We start from the raw sequence: 14,756 nt of genomic DNA, 5'->3' as shown, positions 1-14,756 counted from the left end.
CTAAAATCCTAGTATGTAGGGATGGGGATAGATAATGAAGAACCTGACATTCATTCTTACACGTAATTACATGGGTCTCAAGGGAAGGGTGCAATGACTTTTGAAAAAAACTCAATATTCACAACTTCTTGATAAAAGGTGTGTTAGGTAGTATTTACTTCAGGGAAGAAGAATTTATAGTCCTCCAAATACACCTGGATAACCTCACCTCAGACTAAATAGATCCCAAACCACTACATTTGCCCAAAGACTTTCTTGTTTCCCATGTCTTCATTTTTCTAATTGTGACTCCATTCCCTACTCACTAGGCTTTAAACACAGCTGTCAGACACAATCACTCTTTGCTTGAATTCATTTAGTTACCAAGACCTACTGATTTTTTTTTTAACAGTCTCTGTCTTGTCACCCATTCCTTCCTTTCCAGTCTTAGAGCCCAATTTTCTAGATCAGGGCTTGTATTCTCAGTCTCTAATATTTCATGGGTAGGTCCAACTTGTCTCCTTGTGTACATTTTTCCCTCCAGCAGCTGTTATGAACTGAATTATGTCCCCACACACCCCAGATTCAGATGTTTAAGCCCTAACCCCATGTGACTGTGTTAGGAGACCGAGCGTTTTTGGGGGTAATTGTGGTTCCATGAGATTATAAGGATGGGGCCCTAATTTGATAGGACTGGTGTCCTTATAGGAAGAGGATGAGACACTACTCTTTCTCTCTGCTCATACACAGAGAAAAGGCGGCCATCTACAAGTCAGCAAGAGGGCCTCACTAGGATGAATTTTCCAGCATCTTGATCTGAACTTCTAGCCTCCAGAACTATGATAAATTAAATTTCTGTGGTTGTAGCCACCTGGTCTGTGGTATTTCATGTCAGTCATAACAGACTAATAAATAGGCTATCTGCCCAGTATTCTCAGAGTTACATGCATAAAACACTAAGCTGACCCCATGCTTTACAAATTCCCAAGGCTGCCACTGCCCACCCCCATGACTCGTAAGTCCAAATGCTTTAGCTTGGAACCTGAGGCCACCCTCTGTGTCGTCCCCATAGTTACCTGCCCAGCGTCTCAGCCTTTATATTGTTTAAGGCAAACATTCTGATCTCATTGTCCTCAAAACCCACATGGCATTTTCTGAAGCCACAGTGAAGCATGATGCCTTTGGGGAACTGCCCGTGGTTGCCATGGCTGCAAGGTGAGTCTACACCAAAGGATGGCAGGATGTGAGTGACAGGAGTCACGTTGCTGACATGGCTCCCTCCTCCCTCTCTTCCTTGTTAACAGAGTCCTCACTGAGTTTAGAGAGGAGAGGTGCCCAGATCAGAGGCAAATAATGATGTCTAAGCTGGGGGTCAGCAAACTATTTTCATAAAGGGCCAGGTGAAGGTAAACATTTTGGGCTTTGTGGGTGATATGGTCTCTGTCACAGCTCCAACATTTTAGTGCAAAAGTAGCCATAGGCAATACATAAACAAGGGAGCACAGCTGTGTTCCAATAAAACTTTATTTACAAAAGCAATTGTTGGACTAGATTTGGCCTTTGGGGCATAATTTGCTACTCCCTGATCTGCCAATCCCAGAGCAATGACATTGTTATCTTCTGAATCAAGTGTAGAACAACTTTCGGATTTCTTGTTCTGTGAGAGGCAGAAAACTCCATCTTTTAAAGGTCTTTTTAAGCTCTTGCTATTCACAAGTTTGCCTTAGACCAGCAGAATCAGCATCACCTGGGAGCTTGTTAGAAATGCAGAATCTCAGGCTCCCACTCCAACCTCCTAAATCAGAATGTGCATTTTAATAAGAAGCCCTGGTGATTGGAAGGTTTACTAGAGCTTAAGAAGCACTGGTTGGAGCCACTGTTGATTGAATGTCTTATTACTTGCAAATGAAAGCACCCCTAACCATTGCTGGCAGAAACAAGTCTTCAAGATCTTATATGCTTTGCTAAGGACTGTGGTTTTGTCCTGAAAGACATTAAAGGGCTTTACGTGGGGAATGAAATGATCAGTTTTGGGAGGCATACAACTCATCTCTTTGATGAAATAATAAGCTCCTAAAAATCCAAATGTACTAAAGAAATATCCCTGATATTTATCCTACTTTCCAAGGCCAGCCAACTAGGTAGACCCCACCACTGCCACACCATTGGATGGAATTCAAAAGCAGCCTCGCCTCTTCTATAAGACCTGCTCTCCTGCCCATACCTACTGCCTCAGGCCCCAGGAGGAGTCTCTGTTTCTGGCATATCCATGGGGCTTAAAAGTAATTGGAAGGTTGTAACTCCAGCATTATAATTTGGCATTTGAGACTGGAGAACTTTAATTTTAGTTATACTTAACACTGCCATCCCCCAGCTTGGTTCAATTTATCTTCTGAATATATGTTCACTTCTCCGATAAGACTATAAGCTACTTTGGCCTAAGCAATAGTATTTTAAGATTTTTGCATCTCTTCCATAAGGCTTGCCAAGGGCTCTGCATATGACTGTCATGATAAATATAAAATTAATTCTTAAAATATAAGCCATCATTTATTGCTTTTCCAAGCTCTTCAAATAATACCTAAATGGGATAAGCATCTCGAATGTGAATATCATTCATCAGCTAAGTTAAAAATAGTAGAGTCAAAAGGATCCAAATAACATCAAATTTTTTGAAAGGCAGGGTTTTTCATATTGTTTATGGTTAGGTTCTAATACACCCCAGGAGCGGTTTGAAAAAGTATTCCGCACAAGCATTTGCTCGTATCAAATCACCACATCTTCCTGTGGTTGGTTTATGAAGAGCTAAAACCCAAACAAACACCACCTCTTACACAGTCACCCAGAGTGTTAGTACTTACATGGAGAGAGCACGTCATAAACCCTCTAGACACATTGTCTCACTTAAACCATACAAAACCCTAGGGTTGGGTAGATTATTATCTCCACTGATGAAGAAACCAAAGTGCAGACTGTTGATGTCAACTTAGTGAAGATCACACTGGTAGAAATTTGGTGGTGGTAAGAGGGGACAGTTGGAATTCAAACCCAGATAGTTAAGCCCTGAGTCTGTGCTCTGAACCATTAAGCAGTGTCTCCATAAACAGAGCTTTGCTATGTCAAAGACCAAACTCTCACCACCCTATTTTCATCTGCAGGCATCATCAGCTGGGATTTTCATGTGACAAATAACCTATGTTAAGCCGAGATATGTTAAAAATAAAATGTTAGAAGCCACTGATTTTATGGTCAGCTTCAGTGAGTGACAGTTTCTATGTTTAAAGCCTTATCCCATTATGAGTTAATGGTTTGGTCTATCATGATTAACACTGGGAAATATCTTTGAAATCAAATTAGAAGGTTTTAGTTTTGTTTTGGCAGTTAGTTATCATAGAAAGTTTTTCTCTGTCATTTCAGGGTCTACAGTAAAGACTGTTAAAGGAGTACCTGTAATTATGATCTTATTGATCTATTTAGAGAGTTTATTACAAAGCTTATGACCATATCCAAACAATTAAATTAAAGCATGGAACAGTATTTCAATGACTCTGGGGAGCATAGACAGCCAGGTGGGATTATTGAAAACTGAAAGTGGATAGTTTTGTCTCCAAGTAATTCTGATCATCTGTCCTGATTCATTCAAGAATTTCAACTCTTATTTTCCCCTGGATTCCAATGTTGACTCTGCCATTTTCTGAATCAATATGATCTTCAAAAATCACAGATCATCTCTAACAAAGGCTCTTTAGGCTCTTTATTCTCCAAGATGTAAATAACTATGACTTTGTGTTGAGCAAATTGACACCAAAGGATTACCTTTTATATGCCTTGAAATTATGTATTAAATAATTGTTCCTAGAGATTTTTTCCCATTTCTAAAGCCAAGAGGCATTAACTATTTTAAATGGTAGTGAATTCACCAAGATAAGTTTGTAGAGAAAAACTAGTGGCCCTTCTTTAAGTTGTTGCTACAGAAATTTCAGTTTTTAATAAAAGGATATATACTGTCTTCCACGAGTCGGTCTGTTACCAACAATTATTGTGTATGAGTCCTTTTTATATAGGAGTGCATTTCTTTTAATTGTGTGCACATATATTGATTGGTTGTACAAAGCCTTTCATTCCTGACATCCTTTTTGGCTTTTTTTCCTTCATTTTTCTCTTGTCACAAGTCCTTTCATCCAGAAACTCTTTTATCCATCCATCCAATTGCTCAAGCAAGGAACCCAGGAATATCCTCCTCTGAATGCAATCAATAACTAAGTCTTGCAGATCAGATTTCCAAAATAGAGGTCAAATCTAATTCAATGTATCTTTACCACTCTTCCCCCAGTCTAAGCCATGATAATTTCTCTCTCTATGTGAATGTCCACCCCTGGAGACAGACACAGGGTGACACTGTTTGGACCACTGCAGCATCCTCTTAAACTCCTCCATCCACTTCTGCACCATCATCCATTCTCCACACAAAAGTCAAAGTGGAATATGTCCCTCCATTTTTTAAGTCCCCCAAGGCTTCCTGTTGACCTTAGAATAAAATGCATGCAGGGAGGGTCTGGCTGTTCTCTAGCCTCACCGAGGCCTTTCACTGCATCTCAGCCATACTGACTGACCACTTTGTAGTCTTCTCCTCTACCTTCAATTCTGCCAAGACACCCACTTACCCATCATGGGCTTGACATGTCCTATAGGTTGCAATTCCAATATTTTTTTTTTAGGAGATCTCTCTAAACTTATCTGCTAAATTCAGTTCCTATGCTCTTCATCCCAGTTCACAGAGTCCTTCCTCATAGAGAGCCTTTGTGTTTGTGTGTTTATATATCTATCTCTTGTGTTTATATATAATCTCTTTCTCAATAGATTATAACCTCCATGAAGGCAAGGACAATCACTTTCTGGTTGATCCCTTAGCGTTGGATCAGGCACATGGTAAGCCCTCAATTATTATTTGTAGAATTAGTAAATCAATATAATCTGTAACACATGGAATCTCATGAAATACAAAGTGAAGGTCCCTTTGGAAAACAAAAGTAACAATTCTCAAAGACAAATGTCATAATTCAGAGGCAAGGTTTTGGGGATCAACTACATGTTAATACAGGATTTGTTTCTGTGACCCGAACCAATAGAAATGGAAATATAATGTGTTTGAGAAGCTATGTGGCAAAATTACTTGGAAAAAAAGTCAAATATAAACATCATTTGTGTACCATAAACAACAAACACAACACAAAGCGGTTTTTCCCAATAGGTTTGTTCCAGCAATACATGTGCAACCTCCTCCAAAAATCCAGCTTCTTTCAGGCTCCCTGTTCAGCAGAAGCAAGTCTGAGATAGCTCCTTTCCCAGAGCTAGGACATGAGATCTTTCCAGAATCAGAAAATTGCCCTACATGTCGGGGGGAGGGGCTCTCACAAGCATAGTCATTAGAATCAGGACATTGGACATCTTTCACCCTGTTTACAAGCATCTATAACAAAGCAGTTTGACACTTTTCCGAAATGAAAGTTCAAGGTTAAAGTCAATTTTATCTTATTTGCTTACGTATGTACAAGTTAGTGGCTAAAAAGCAGAATGTCAACATCCTATACATCAGTTTGATCCTCTACAACCAGCCCAATAAACCTTCCATAGCCTTTGTCAGTAATGTTATTTTCAATACAAAGCGTTTTGTATTTTTACACATAAAATCTAATCTGACCTTTAAGGCAGGTATTATTATACCTATTTTACTGTTTTAGTGGTTGATACCCTAGTGTCTGTCAGCTCCAGACTAAGCTGTTACTACTCAATTTTCTGATGCTGGGCTGGACTCTGATATCCCTATTATCTCCATGTCAGCTCCCAGTTGGGTTCTGCCCCAAAGGACCGTGAGGAGAGACTGGAAGGCAGAAGGAGGGAGAAGGGATTTCATCTTCTCTATTTGCTTCTTGTGCATGGCAGTGCCAGGGGCTCTTCACCAGGCAGAAGCCTTTGCCCATTCCATCTTCCAGCTTCTTTCTACTGTCCCTGTACCAGCCTCATTGCATCACTCTGGTGCAATGTCCGCAGCACCCGGCAGTGCCTCCTCCTCAACAGAGGGGCAATGCAGACCCCATCTTTGCGCATGCTTATATGCATAATAATAAATGCACAGTGAAAACATTGTATTCCCACATCTAGCAATAATAGAGTTAGCTACTCACTGAATACATATTGAAATATTGCTGCAATATGACCCTATGTTCACATGAATAAGACAGCTTTACGGAATTATAAAGTGACATTTCAAACCTCTGAATTTTCCCTACACTATTGATTGTTCAGTTCTATCCATGTTCCTTTCTATCTGGAATACCTGCCCTTCTCCCAGACCTGGTCCAGACCCCTCAAGGCCAAGCTGCACGTTTTCTTCTGTGAAATCTTTGAACCCCATGGCAGGCAGAATTAGCTGCTGCATCCACTCAGCTCCCATTATTCCCTGGATACTCTTCTCACGGACTTGAGAGACAGAAAACACATGCATGAGCTTGGAAATGGCCTGGCTTGGATTGATTCTTGACTTGAATAACTCATTTCCTAAGTGAGTTTGGATAAGTTATTTAAGTTTCAGTTCCTTCTTCTGTAAAATGATACTAACTTCTCCCAAATTTCTCCCTCCTGCATTTGTGGCATCTCCATCATTCCAGCTGCTAAAGCCCAAATCCTTGGATTCATCATTGACTCCTCCCTTTGTTTCTCCCCCACATCCAATCCAATAGCAAATCCCAGTGGCTTCACTTTCAGAACATAACCAGAGTCTCATCACTACTTACCACCTTTACTGCTACCACTTTGATCTGAGTCATGGTCACCTTTGCCTGGATCATTGCAGTAGTCTCATAATTGACCGCCACAATCTTTCTCTATTCCCTTCTGGTATACAGCAGCCAGACTGATCACATAAAAATATAAATTTGACCACTTTCCTGTCCAGTGGAAAACCATCTTAGAGTAAAAGCCAAAGTTATTCCAATGACCTATAGGGCCTGGAAAGACAGGTCCCGTGTGACTTCGAACTTTAGTTCCTGCCACCCTGCTCACTCCACGTGGTCATACTGGCCTCCTTCCTGTTGCTGGAGCTGGTCAGGCAAACTCATGGCTGAGAACCTCTGCATTTGTGGTTCCCTATGTCTGGAATGATCTTCCTCAAGATAGCTACATATCTTTCTTCCGCACCTCCTTCAAGCCTTTGCTCAAATGGAACCTTCTCAATCAGACCTTCCCTGAGCATCGTATTTAAAATGGAAACCCATCTCCCAAACTCCTTATCTCTCTTCCATGCTTTATTTTGGAGGCTGTAATACTTTTTTTTTTTATCACTGTCAAGTGGGAAATTATTTTCATTGCAATCAGTGGCAGCCTCTGAGTCCACAACTAGGCAAACTCTTCCAGAAGGGATCACAGATCAAATGAAGGTGATGGAATCACATGGTTTATTAAATTGACTCAAATTCCAGCTGGAGAAGTGGGGGTGAGTTAACATGCCCCACACGGCACACAAATGGGTAAAAACGCTAACCAGGACAATGTTCAGATATCTGTTTCTTTCTCTACCACACCAGCCTTTCCTGGCAGTCACTAGGACCAGCACTGAAGTTTTTTTTTTTTTTTTTTTTTGAGACGGAGTCTCACACTGTCCCCCAGGCTGGAGAGCAGTGGTGCGATCTCAGCTCACTGCAAACTCTTCCTCCTGGGTTCAAGCAATTCTCCTGCCTCAGCCTCCCAAGTAGCTGGGATTACAGGCACCCACGACCATGCCCAGCTAATTTTTGTATTTTTAGTAGAGACAGGGTTTCACCATGTTGGCCAGGCTGGTCTCGAGCTCCTGACCTCAGGTGATCTGCCCACCTTGGCCTCCCAAAGTGCTGGGATTACAGGCATGAGCCAGCCATGGTGCCCGGCCTAGCATTGAACTTTTCAGCATGGAGTCTCAGCAGATGGAAACGGTATGAGGCTCCAGCACATGGGCGTGGCTGGTGCTTGCCAATTAACCTGCTGAGCAGCCAAGATTCTATTTGGTTTTTGGGGGCAAAGGTCACTCAAGGTCAGAATAAATTTCACAAATGAGTAGCCAAATAAAGAACTCATGAATATTGAGTGTCTCACATATATTACAGTGTTATGAATCTCAGGTATCCTGGCGCTGCCCTTCCTTCCTCTTCCTGTGTGTATACGTATGACCCACTTGATCTTTCTAACCTGTCTCTCATGCTGCTAACTGATCTTTCTATACTTAAACATGAGTTTCACTTATTTCAGTTGATTTCTTCTTTAGCAGAATTGAATATTCTCAAACAATACTACCAATGCATATTATGGCCTTCTGCCATCTCACATTTTTTACTTACTTTATTATCTACCTAACTAAAGTGCCATGAAAACAAGAATTTTCATTTGTTTTCTTCAGCAATGTACCTAGATGTGTACTTAAAAAATAATTATTGAAAAAAATGAAAGAAATTCTGAAAACCATGAGGCTTAAATCAAATAATATTTGAATTGTACTAGAACAGGAGAGAAAATGACTTGGAGCAGGATGAGAAGATGAAATTGAAAGCCCATGCTATGGTCCCTGCCCTGCTGATGTCAATCTCTTCCCAGGCCCATGGGTGTGGGAGTGCTTAGATGCTCATTCTGAAATTCTGGAGATCACCCATTCTTCTGGAATTGCTCACTTTTCTTTCTATGCTCTCCAAGTAGCTGTTCTTTGGCCCACTTGACTCACAGTCAAACTAGTTTCAATCTTGTACTCCTGAAACATTTGTTTAATGAATGAATATCCTGTTACAGGTTGCCCCGGGACTTCAGAGCCCTGATGAGGACTGATACTTAAATGACATCAGATATTAACCCCAATGAGTTTGTGCTTCCTTCAATCTGCAGGGCTTCATTCAACCTGAAGTTGCCCCCTGGAGGGCCCTGAGCACATCCAGGCCTAAGCCTTCGCGTTAGTCTGCTCAGGCTGCTGTAACAAAAGATCGTAGCCTGGGTGGCTTAAACAACAGAATCTATTTCTCACAGTTCTGGAGGCTGGGAAGTCAAAAATCAAGGTGCTGGCTAATTCGGTTCCCTGGTGAAGGCTGTCTTTCTGGCTTGCACACATTTGTCGTCTTGCAACGTGGTCACATGCCTTTCTTTGGTGCACGTTCACAGAGAGAGAGAGAGAAAGAGAGGGAGAGAGAGAGAGATCTCTTCCTTCCATAATAAGGTCATAAGGCCACCAGTCATACAGGATTAGGGCCCCACCCTTATGCCCTCGTTTAACCTTAACTACCTCCTAAAGACCTGTCTCCAAATATAGTCACATTGGGAGCTAGGACATCAATATATGAATTTTGAAGGGATAAAATTCAGTCCATAGAAGACCTAATTTCTTCTTCCCAGCACAATGTCACTTTCCTTTTTTAATGTTATTATTAACTTTTAAAAAATGTATACATCTCCTGTAAAATCCACATTTTAATCCTTTGTTATTCCTGGCTTGCTTCACTCATTGATTCTACCTACCCAGCCCCTTTAGACATTAAAGTTTTTATCCCATGCCCATTGATTTAACCAGGGACTATATTTTCCAGACTGAAACTCAGGACATACAACATTATCACTATGAATATGCTTATGGAAGAGTAGAACAAAAAGCCAGAAATTGGGATTGTCTTGGAATAGTATGGATATGCAGAAAATGATGATAAATAACCGAATTCTCCATATTTGTATGACAGTGATTGAGAAGAGTATTAATGCAGCTTGATGCTTGGTGCCACTCAAACCCACCAAAAGTTCTATTTGCCCATTTAGATGTTTTGATGGTGAGGAGCTTGTTGGTGTTGGGCTGTGGAAGATACAAAGGTTGAAGACAGATGCTGTTCTCCATGACAGAGCTTTGCAAGTTTTCTTTGGCCCATGATGTAGAGCAAGAAATTTTACTTTACAGCCCTGCAGACTGTGATGCATTCTGATCTGTTCTATTCTATTCTATTCTTTCTACAATGGGTGTTATGGCCTACATAATTGGTTTTCAAAGCATGACTCTATTGCTATGTGCATTGGAAAAAAACACAGTTCTTGTGGGCTGGGTCCAATAGGTTTTGGTTTCCTTTCTGTTAAAAAATATTTTGATTGGCATGAAGGTCTTTTTGTTTGTTTATTTTTGTGTTTTAATACATGTAGGTACTAGACTAGTATCTAGAAATAATTTCATGCTCTTAGAAACGTATCTGCTGGAACTTTTCTATTCACAGATCAGAGATTTTTGGAACTGGAAGGAACTGCAGGGGTCAAGTCAGAATACATGGCTCAGGAGTCTTTATGTTGAAGCTCCAGTGTTTGGATGCAGTGATCTTAAAAACGCAATTCACAAAAATTGTTCTCTTTGTTTTTTGACTCTTCTAACAGAACTCATCTTCAATTTAGTTTGCTAATTGCCTGTGTGCCATGATCTTGTTCTCCTTTGCAGAGCTCACAGGATGGGTTTTTGTTTTGTTTTGTTTTTAGTTTCCTTGCTGTTTTTCCAGGTCACAGTACCGCAGTCGATTGGTGATTGCGGTTTGAGGTCACCTAGAGAAGGCGGGGCGGGGAACCCAAAGATTTTATTGCACACCTCAAATTGCTCTCTGATGACACCAAGAGCGTCAAAGTCCTGAGGCCGAGTTGTCAGTGAACATTCGCCAGGAAAAGCAGGGGTGAAGCTGCTTATGGGCGAAGATGAATCCCGTGCTGCCATCTATTGGTAATGTCATGAAACAGCAATTTTTAATACCACCTGATTTTTAAAAAATTTGTTTTGGGGGGAACTATAGTTCACTGTTACCTGTTCTCCAAATTTATATTTCCCAAGAAGTCTTGATTTCAAGTGAAGGAATCTGTGGATGGGAATGACCCATCTTTAACCCTAATGAACTTTGTCTGTAAAGTGAACCAAGGGGACAGGGGAATTCCCACACCGTCTCATTACTGCCCAAGCCAACACACTTCCCTTTGAGGATGGTTTGAGGGAAGGAGGGACTGTCTGCTTGTCAGAGGGATTTCAAAGAACACACTGTTCTTATCCTTCAGATCTTGCCGATTGCTTCATGGGCTGCCCGAGATTACCATATGTTTTGTGCAAAGGGTGACTTCAAAACAAAACAGAATAGACCCTCTCTGTTTTGAAGCCTGTTGATTCTAAATGCTACACCATTGCAAATAGTTCTCTGGGTTTATTTATTAGCAAGGGAAGCCAGACATCAAGGACCAACCACTTCCATTTTAAAAAGATCCCTGTTCATTAAAAATAAAAATAAAGTAGCCTGGAGTGCAGCGGGGTGATCATGACTCATTGCAGCCTTGACTTCCTGGGCTCAAGTGATCCTCCCGCCTCAGCCTCCACTCCAGGTTAGTTTTTTGTATTTTTTGTAGAAATGAAGTCTCGCTTTTTTGCCCAGGCTGGCCTCGAACTCCTGGACTCAAGCGATCCTCCTGCCGCAGCCTCCCAAAGTGTTGGGATTACAGGCATGAGACACTGCACCCAGCCTACTATCTTTATCTTATAGAAAGAAAAGAAAGGAGGAAACTGAGGCTTGGAGACAATGGTTTCACCCAAATATCAGTGGTGTGGAGGCAGAAAAAACTATTGTTGACAAGAGGAGTTGATGGCAGTTTTTTGGCAAGGCCTAGTAAAAGTACCCCTGGAGACTTCACATGTTCCATTAGAAGAAATAGAGCTGTCACCCACATCAAGATTCAGAACACTGGTGATTACTAGGACCCATTTGGGGGGAAAAGTTTGCCACTTTGGCTGAGTTGGTCCAGTATTACATGGAACATCACAGGCAATTAAAAGAGAAGAATGGAGATGTTGTTGAGCTTAAATATCCTCTGAACTGTGCGGATCCTGCCTCTGAAAGATGGTTTCACAGACACCTCTTTGGGAAAGAAGTAGAGAAATTAACTGAAAAAGGAAAACATGGTAGCTTTCTTATACGAGAGAGCCAGAGCCACCCTGGAGATTTTGTTCTCTCTGTGCGCACCAGTGGTGACAAAAAGGAGAGCAATGACAGCAAGTGTAAAGTGACCCATGTCATGATTCGCTGTCAGGAACTGAAATACGACGTTCGTGGAGGAGAACGGTTTGATTCTTTGACGGATCTTGTGGAGCATTACAAGAATCCTATGCTGGAAACATTGGGTACAGTACTACGACTCAAGCAGCCCCTTAACATGACTCGTATAAATGCTGCTGAAATAGAAAGCAGAGTTTGAGAACTAAGCAAATTAGCTGAGACCACAGATAAAGTCCAACAAGGATTTTGGGAAGAATTTGAGACACTACAACCACAGGAGTGCAAACTTCTCTACAGCCGAAAAGAGGGTCAAAGGCAAGAAAACAAAAACAAAAATAGACATAAAAACATCCTGCCCTTTGATCATACCAAAGTTGTCCTGCACGATGGTGATCCCAATGAGCCTATTTCAGATTACATCAGTGCAAATACCATCATGCCTGAATTTGAAACCAAGTGCAACAATTCAAAACCCAAAAAGAGTTGCATTGCCACACAAGGCAGCCTGCAAAACATGGTGAATGACTTTTGCTGGATGGTGTTCCAAGAAAACTCCCAAGTGATTGTCATGACAATGAAAGAAATGGAGAGAGGAAAGAGTAAATGTGTCAAATACTGGTCTGAAGAGGATGCTCTACAAGAATATGGGGTCATGCGTGTCAGGAACATCAAAGAAAGTGCTGTTCATGACTATATGCTAAGAGAACTTAAATTTTCAAAGGCTGGACAAGCTCTACTCCAGGGGAATATGGCGAGAACGGTCTGGCAATACCACTTTCGGACCTGACCAGACCACGGAGTGCCCAGTGACCCCGGGGGCATGCTGGACTTCCTGGAGGAGGTGCACCATAAGTAGGAGAGCATCATGGATGCAGGGCTGGTCGTGGTCCACTGCAGTGCTGGAATTGGCCATACAGGGAGGTTCATTGTGATTAATAGTCTTATTGACATCATCAGAGAGAAAGGTATGAACTGCAACAATGACCTTCTCAAAACCATCCACACAGTACAGTCTCAGAGGTCAGGGATGGCCCAGACAGAAGCACAGTACCGATTTATCTATATGGCAGTCCAGCATTATATTGAAACACTACAGCACAAGATTGAAGAAGAGCAGAAAAGCAAGAGGAAAGGGCACGAATATAAAAATATTAAGTATTCTCTAGCAGACCAGACAAGTGGAGCCCAGAGCCCCCTCCCACCTTGCACTGCAGCGCCACCCTGTGCAGAAATGAGAGAAGACAATGCTGGAGTCTGTGAAAACGTGGGCCTGATGCAACAGAAAAGTTTCACATGAGAAAACCTGGAAAACTTCAGCACAGAAAGTCCACAGATGTGGACTTTCACCCTCTCCCTAAAAAGATGAAGAACAGACACAAGAAAGTTTATGTGAAGACAGAATTTGAATTTGGAAGGCTTGCATTTTTGCTGACTACATTTTGATAAGCAAAATTTGAAACCATTTAAAGACCACTGTATTTTAACTCAACAATACCTCCTTCCCAATTACTCATTTCCTCAGATAAGAAGAAATCATCTCTATGATGCAGACAATGTTATATTTTATAGAATTTTGTTTTAAATTGAGGAAGCAGTTAAATGGTGTGCTGTATCTTGCAGATTATGGGGATTTAAATTCTAGTTATAGGCTTTTTTTTTCTTTTTCTAACCCTAACCAGCTTAATTTTTTTTCTCATCATGGGGGATGATAAGAAGAAATGGTTTGGGAAAATTAATTACAACATCCTAGAAGGGTGAGAACAATCTCATTTACCATCATGTATCCAGTAGTGGATAATTCATTTTGACGGCTTCTATTTTTGGCTAAATGAGAATTAAGCCAGTGCTTGAGACTGTCAGAAGCTGACTGGTCTACCTTTGCATTGGCATTAAAGAGTCATAGAAAAAGAATCATGGATATTTATGAATTAAGATAAAAGGTCTGGCTTTTTTTTTTTTTTTCAGCCGATGACCAGTTATAGTTCAGCTGTTGACTGAGAAGTTTGTGGTAGGAAAACACTTGCCATATTTTCTTTGCATTTGAGTAATTGTCTTGTATTTAGAAAAAAGGCATCTATGAATGACCAGTGTTTTGGGTTGTCAAATGTTCCTGACAAACTTGGCCCAAAACTTTAGTGGCTTAAAACAACCCCACCCCCAACTGTTCTTCAATCTGAGCTGGGCTCAGCTGGGTTGTTCTTCTGCCAGCCTGCAGGTGGCCACTCATGTGGTCAGCAGGTCAGCAGAGAGACTGGGATGGCTGGGCTTCTCTCTCTGGCTTAAGTCCTGAGTCTCTCCTTCTCTGTGTTGTCTCTTTCAGTGGCTGGCTGGCAGGGTAGCTAGACCTCTCACATACCAAGAGCTTGAAAGCAGAAGTGGCCAGGCCTCCTGAAGACTTAAGTCCAGAATGGTCGCAGCATACCTTTTACTGCCCTCTGTTGATTATGACAACAATGAGGATTTTTTCTAATCAGAAGAGAGCTGGAGTATGCCCTCTACTTACTACACAAGTTACAAGCCTGGCTCAGATTCAAGAAAAGGGTATGAAGTGGAGGTGCAGTTAATTGGGGGACCACTAGTCTAAAAGACAGTCACAACCTGTGCCATGGAAAACCAAGGATATTAGCAAAAGTAGAAGTTGCTAGTGACCTTGGGAAGCCGAAGCTGCTTACAGTAGCTGGGACAAGCTGAAAGTCAGACTGAGAAATAAAGGAG

General features: G+C 41.4%; 1 pseudogene; it reads left to right on the top strand.

Annotated features, from left to right (window-relative positions):
• Positions 1-1,123: 1,123 nt before the first annotated feature.
• On the top strand, positions 1,124-13,338 carry LOC101150966 (tyrosine-protein phosphatase non-receptor type 11-like; annotated as a pseudogene).
• Positions 13,339-14,756: the final 1,418 nt, after the last annotated feature.

This window comes from Gorilla gorilla, chromosome 5, assembly GCF_029281585.2.
Source record: "Gorilla gorilla gorilla isolate KB3781 chromosome 5, NHGRI_mGorGor1-v2.1_pri, whole genome shotgun sequence".
Lineage (NCBI taxonomy): Eukaryota > Metazoa > Chordata > Mammalia > Primates > Hominidae > Gorilla > Gorilla gorilla.
The sequence above is the reverse complement of the archived record's forward strand: the minus strand, read 5'-3'. Positions and strand labels throughout refer to the sequence as shown.